This window comes from Panthera pardus, unplaced genomic scaffold (genome assembly GCF_024362965.1).
Source record: "Panthera pardus isolate Hobbes unplaced genomic scaffold, ASM2436296v1 HiC_scaffold_7, whole genome shotgun sequence".
Taxonomy (NCBI): domain Eukaryota; kingdom Metazoa; phylum Chordata; class Mammalia; order Carnivora; family Felidae; genus Panthera; species Panthera pardus.
This window is the reverse complement of record NW_026527002.1, coordinates 66194317-66200911: the sequence shown is the minus strand read 5'-3', so window position 1 is coordinate 66200911 and position 6595 is coordinate 66194317. Positions and strand designations below refer to the sequence as shown.

Genomic DNA, 6595 nt, shown 5'->3' with positions numbered 1-6595 from the left:
TAATTACCTCTAGGGTTCTCTTTGTAAAAGATACCCAAACTATAATCAGATCCTAATGCTTTTCAAGGTCCAATAGGATAGTTAAAAACTGGATACTATGACATTGAATCTGACCTTAAGGTGGAAGAAACTTCATGAGAAGTGTAGTTATGAAATCCTAATGTCATCCAAGTCTCTCTGGTCCCTCTCATGAGAGGTGGTAGGGCATTAGGTCTGATGAAAGCTGGATTAGGGATCTGGAATGGCATCTAGAAGTAGATCGAGTAAACATAAAACAGTGGCCGAGGTCAAGAATCAAGGGTCAAGGCCAGGGAAACTATTTACATCAATGCCTCAGGTAAGTGCATAGCCAAGAATAGGAGACTGAGAAAGAGATCAGGAATAAGGTAACCCCAGTAACAAGGTAAGATGAAGGGAAGAGCATCTAGGAATAAGACCATGAGGAGAGGCTCTGAGACCCAAGGAGATCACTGATGAAAAATTTCCTAGTCCCAGAAATCTGGGCTTTAGTATATGCACAGGATCGATAACAATCATTATTAATTCCAGAACATTTTCACTGCCCCCAAACGAAACCCTATTTCTATTAGCATCCACTCCCCACTCCCCACTCCCCCCCTCCCTTCAGGCCCAGGCAATCATAATCTACTTTCTGTCTCTATGGATTTGCCTATTCTGGACATTTCATCTAAAGGGAATCATGCAGTGTGTGACCTTTTGTGTCTGGCTTCTTTCACTTGGCATATTGTTTTGCAAAAACAAGTGCTAGATTTTTACTTAGAAGTAAATCAGTGAAGATTTACTTTCCTAGGAATGGGTACTTGTGGTAGAACAAATATGACCGTAAATTCTTTGAGACTCCACAGAAAGAACTAAGTTCTAAGAAGACATATTTCGCTTCAACATAAGGAACTATCTGAATATAGAATAGTCTGTCTTGCCCAAGAAATGTTGGAGAAGTCCCAAGGGAGCTGGGGCTGGAGAAGACCCTGTAGGAGAGTGGTAAAAGGGATTTCTATGTAGTAAGTGTTTTGGAATAAATCAGAGGGAGAGGGAGCTGGAAATGAAGGATGACAACTAGCTTGCTTGGTTTGGGGGGGCATCAGAGAAAAGCTCAGCAGAGAGAAGCTGTTTCTTGCTCATATCCTGACCTGGCTCATGTTGTATTTGGACAACAGCTGCCGGGAGCCATGTTTGCCTGGAAGTGGCAGGATGTTTATAGTTCTGAGTTTTACCGAGTGGCTGAGCCAGCCTCACAGGTGCTTCCCTGCTGCCTCTCAAGTGAGGTCCTGACACCTGGATGTGGGTTGGAGCCAGGAGCAAAGTGGGTGTGGGAATAACTCAGCTGCAGTTAGTGATACATCCCTGTGCTTTCAGCCACTCAGTGCATTCAACATAGAGTACCTACTGAGTGCCAAAGCCACCCAGTGTTTTCTTCTCCCTTTTGGATGTGGCTTGAAGGTGGGACCACTGTTGTGCTGATTACTGCTGTAGAGCCCCTTCTATGCGCCAAGTGCTAAGCTGGTCACTGCATACACATCACCTCGTGTAACCCTTTCAACAACCCTATAAAGTTGTATTATAACAACTTAACAGAGAGAATGCTGAGGCTCAGAGGTTATTCTCTGAAGAGAATGCCTTAAACCTGACAGCGTATGGACCCGACACCCATTATCCTTTCTGAAATGTAAAAGGATGCTTGTCATTCTCCCTCAAAGAAACACAGAAACAGTCTCTCTGAAGGAAAAGTTGCCATGAAGATTACCTTAGTTCTAGTTCATGACTTCCTAAAATGTAACGTGCTTTTGAGTCGCCAGGATGTTAACACGCAGATTCTGACTGGTAGCTCCGAGTGGTTTCTGAGATCCTACATTTCCAGTAAGCTCCCAGGTGATGCTGATGCCGTAGATCCTGAGACCACGCTTTGGGAGCAAGGTCTAGTCCATCTGAGAGCCACAGAGGTTAACGCTTCTCAAGACACACCGGAGTGGAACCAGACCTAGAACTGGGATCTGGTAACCCTGAGCCCAGTTCCCTTTCCCCTCACCAGGCATGGGAATGAACTTCGGACCTGGGTTTGAGCCCCTGCTCTGCTACCTACTGGTGCCCCATTTCAACTGCAGAATGGGCTAATAATGCCTCCTTGCAGACAGGTGCTGAGGCAGAAGGCAGCACAGTCTCAGCACGACTCTGGCCCTCATTACATGCTAATCTGCTCCTTTTAAAGGATAAGCTCAGATCCAAGATCCCCACAAAGCCAATTAGATCAGTATGGGCAGCAAAGAGCACCCCCACCCCCAGAGTGGCCTTTGCTCTTTACTACTGAGAGTGTACCAGGGTGAATGGTGCTCCCCCCAAAGATATATCCACCCAGAACCTGTGAATGTGACCTTAACTGAGAAAAGGATCTTGGCAGAAGTAATTAAGTTAAGGACTTGAGAAAGGATGAAGCTGGATTACCTGGGTGGGCCCTAAATCCATTGACTAATGTCCTTAAAGGAGACAGGAGAGGGGCACCTGGCTGGCTCAGTCAGTGGAGCACAAGACTCTTGATCTCGGGGTTCTGAGTTCAAGCCCCACACAGGGTACAGAGATTACTTAAATAAATAAATAAAGATTTTAAAAGGAGAGAGAGCAAGAGAGGCAGAAGCAAACACTCAGGAAGAGGCCACGTGAAGCAGAAGCAGAGAGTGGAGCAATGTTCCAGATGCCGAGCGAAGGACTGTCCGCAGCCTCCGGATGTTAGAACAGGCAAGGCACAGATTTGACCCCGGAGCCTCTGGTGGGAGCGTGGCCGACATGATTTCACACGTTTGGCCTCCGAATTGTGAGGGAGTATATTGCTGTTTTAAGTCACAGGGTTTGTGGTAATTATTATAGGAGCCTCAGGAAACACAGTAGACAAGTACCCTCCTTGCCACGCAAGATTCTCCCCCACTCGTTGCTTCCCCTGCCTTCCCTGCACTCCCATTTTCAAAGGAGACACTGAGGGACTGGGAAGCCCACAGCCTGCCCCCCCTCCGCAGCTCAGCCAGGCCCCTGGGGCTGGCATGAGGGGCCTGTGGGGAAAGGGGAGACCCCCACCGCCGCCCGCACACCACTCAGATCACTCACGTGGCACATGGGCCCCCAGTGTGAAGCGGAGGGCGTTTCACACCCAGCGGCCTCCATCCTGCTGAAACTCAGCTCTGTCTCCTCCCAGAAAATTGCTGGGAGTGCAAAAGCGAGGAGGCCCTCTGGCACCCCCAAGGCTAATTATCACCCTGGGCCTGACCTCTACTGTATAATTACTCTGCAGTGTCCAATGTACAGTTGGGGCAGAGGTTCCTTCTTGTTTTCTAAAAAGTCTTTCCCAGAACTACTGGGGACTGGCCCCAGTGCCTCAAACCATTGTAAATGTTTACAGGAAACCGTTCAGCAGCACAGACTGCTTATATGACACACATATTGTGAAATGTAAAATGAGGTCATTGTTCAGTAAATCGCTTCTTGGTCGGGTAGTGGGAAAGGCTCCCAGCATAAACCTGAGACCAGATTCAAAGAGCTTGAGGGAAATCTAGTCATTTCCAGGCTCTCCCCCCAACCTCCAGGGTGATGCTAAGCCATCCCGGGACGGCGTTGGTCTCCGGTCTCACTTTCTAATGCATTCCAGGAAGGAAAATCTAAAAAACATTATTTTTAAAATTTTAATTCAATTTTCCTGAATTATCCTGCTATGGGTGGACTCTGGCATCAGAGTAGATTTCCTATTGGTCCAAGCAGCAAGCGCAGCTTACACGAATGCAGGGACAAGTTTCCGTCATGATGCTATGCAAACGTCTCCACTCATTCAATCATTCACATTTATATGCATGAATTTAAATATCCATTCATTCAACAAGTCATCTGATGAATTTTGAGAGGCTTCTATGTGGATACAGCAGTGAGCAAGTCCCTCCTCTGTCCCATGGGACTTGCAGTGTGGCATGGCAGAAATGGGACGGAGAACAGACCATGTGAGGGACATAGAAGGTGGAGTGACTCCTCCGTTCCAGAAAAGTCCAGTGAGTTGAGTCCTGAACGAGGAATGGAGTGAAGGTGAGGATCAAAGATAAAGGTGTTCCAGGTAGAAGGAAGACCCAGAGATGAGAAAGAAAAGTGTTGCCTGTTCTAGGAGCTGCACGTGCTTTATGGAGAACCCAAAAGAGCATGAGTGGGAGGGACATGACTTTGAGAGGCAAGTAGGAGCTACTCTAAAAGGCCTCATACGCCCCACTGAAGAGTTGAGACTCTATTCTGGGTTTGTAGGGCCCTTTATTACAAGCTTTGATACAGGTGAGCTGCCCATAAGCAAGCACATTCTAGGGACAGTGCATGCCGGCTGGAAAGGTGTGTATAAGGCAGGAACCCCATTTAGATATCAGTAGTTCCGCTGAGCAATGTGACAGAGGTGAGGGTGGAGAGAAAAGGGTGGATCTGAGAGATATCAAGGAAGTAGAATAGTGAGGTCTTAGTGGTAACTAATTGGAGTGGGGTGAGGGGAAAGAGCGAGCCAGGGATGAGCCCCAGATTCTGGCTGGCACAATATAGCGAATGGGCCACCTGGGAAGCAGGAAGGCTCCTTTTAGGGATAACACCTGTAAGAATCCAGACCTGAGATGCAGAGGCCCTGGACCTGGGCAGGAGCAGCCCTCACAGAAAGAAAGGGACCGATTCAAGAGATTTTTACCAGAAAAAGAAACCCCTTCTGAGGTGAGAATTCTGGCACTCAAAAGTTAAAAAAAAAAAAAAAAATGTCACAGAGGAAGTAATTGGATACCCCTTGTAAAGCTGAAACAGCAGGAAAAAATTAAGAGGAACAACATAAATAACAGAGCTGGAAATGAACCAGAACGAGGCAGGCAATTAATCACTGCTGTTCTTATAGGTGAGCTCATCCTAGAATTTTCTATTTCTCCATTTGGAATCAAACAGCTAGGTCCTCCCAGAATTATAAAGGTGGAACTAATCCCTGAGACTAAGTGAATAGTCTGAGGACACAAAGTTCATGGCTGTGCCAGGACAAGCACGCAGCTCTCTTATCCCTGTCTCCCCAAATACTGCCGTGAGGACTGATACCAGAATCGAGGCAGGGGTAGAACACCTCAAGCCTTCACCAGCAAAGAAATAAGGGGAGTCTCTTTGTTCCCGTCCCTCTGTCTGTGGTTATGTCCCCCTTCCACAGTTTCCCCACACCCATGACCCAGATTTTTCTTCCTCCCAACTCTTCTATGAAATGCATCTACCATCTCTTGTTTCTTGGGGATCCTGAGCTCTCAGCTGGGTAGGAGCGATCACGCAAGTTCAACTAAGTCAGTTCCAATCAAAAATGACCAAGCACATGCTAGTTAGTCACAGGGAGCGGCCATTAGGAGTAGGGCTGGGAAAAGGCCAATGCAGGATTCTCCAGACTCTGGCTGTGAAGACCTTCTTGAAGTCTTGAGACACTGCTGAGGATAATGGGTGCATTAGTTTCCTAGGGCTGCCATAATGAAGTACCACATACCAGGTGGCTAAAAACAGCAGAAATTTATTGTCTCCCAGTTCTGAAAGCCAGAGTCTCAAGTCAAGAAGTCAGTAGGCTATACTCCCCCCTGAAGGCACTAGGAAGGACCTGTTCCAGGCTTCTACCCTGCTTCTGGTGGCCTCAGGAGTTCCTTGGTTTATGGATGCATCTCTCCAGTCCTCCGTCCTCACATGGCACTCTCCCTGTGCCTTTGTTGCCAAAGGTCTACATTCTGTAGCAGGCTTTCAAACCCCAATCATTCAGCTACCACCTTCCATGATTTTTGTCAACCTGAGCACTACTGAGTTAATCTACTCATTCAACCCCTGTCCTTTACAAAATATCAGCAAAATCATGGGTTTAATGACTCAGTGATATCTATATATAGTTGACCTTTGAACAAAACAGGTTTGACCCTTGAACAACACAGGTCCACTTATATGCAGAATTTTACAGTACAGTACTGTAAATGTATTTTCCTTATGATTTTCTCGGTAACATTTGCTTTTCTCTAGTTGACTATAATAATATATGATACACAAAACATACAAAGATGTGTTAATTGACTTTATGTTATCACTAAGGCTTCTGGTTAATAGTAGACTATTACTTGAGTACTAAAGTTCTGGGGGACTCAAAAGTTATACATGAATATTCTACTTCAAGGAGACTTGGCACCCCAATCCTTGTATTATTCAAGGGTCAGTGGTATATACAGTCAATGCCATATAGTCCATAAGGGTAGAAGAATTACTTGAATCCAGGCTGAAGAATCTAATTCAGGGTTTGCTGGCTAAATAGACTTTCTCATTCCCACACCTGCAATCCCTGGATCAGCTTTCCAATCCTGTCTCCATGTTCTTGAAAAGGATATTCTCCCCTTATTTCTTATTCATTATAGTTTTTGATACTGATCAAATTGCCTACAATGAGCATGTGGTACTTTTGGAACATCAGAGGAAAAAACTTTTTAGAAAGAGTGTAATCTAAAAATGTAAGAGTCAGGGAGCACCTGGGTGGCTCAGTTGGTTGAGTGTCTGACTTCGACTCAGGTCATGATCTTGTGGTTCA

General features: G+C 46.1%; 1 protein-coding gene and 1 long non-coding RNA gene across 5 annotated transcripts in view; one reads left to right on the top strand and one right to left on the bottom strand.

Annotated features, from left to right (window-relative positions):
- The window catches only part of ANXA13 (annexin A13), a 50945-nt gene that overhangs the window by 23577 nt on the left and 20773 nt on the right, over window positions 1-6595 (top strand). The gene's annotated exons all lie outside the window — the stretch shown is intronic.
- LOC109273182 (uncharacterized) lies at window positions 120-3630 on the bottom strand. 2 transcript variants are annotated; one of them, XR_002082888.2, is made up of 4 exons: window positions 3115-3630; window positions 1766-1946; window positions 1152-1296; window positions 120-248 (listed from the first exon to the last, which is right to left on the bottom strand). It is a non-coding gene; the product is annotated as an uncharacterized LOC109273182 (long non-coding RNA). The 2 variants fall into 2 exon arrangements; XR_002082887.2 differs by lacking the exon at window positions 1152-1296 and having other exon boundaries at window positions 3115-3613.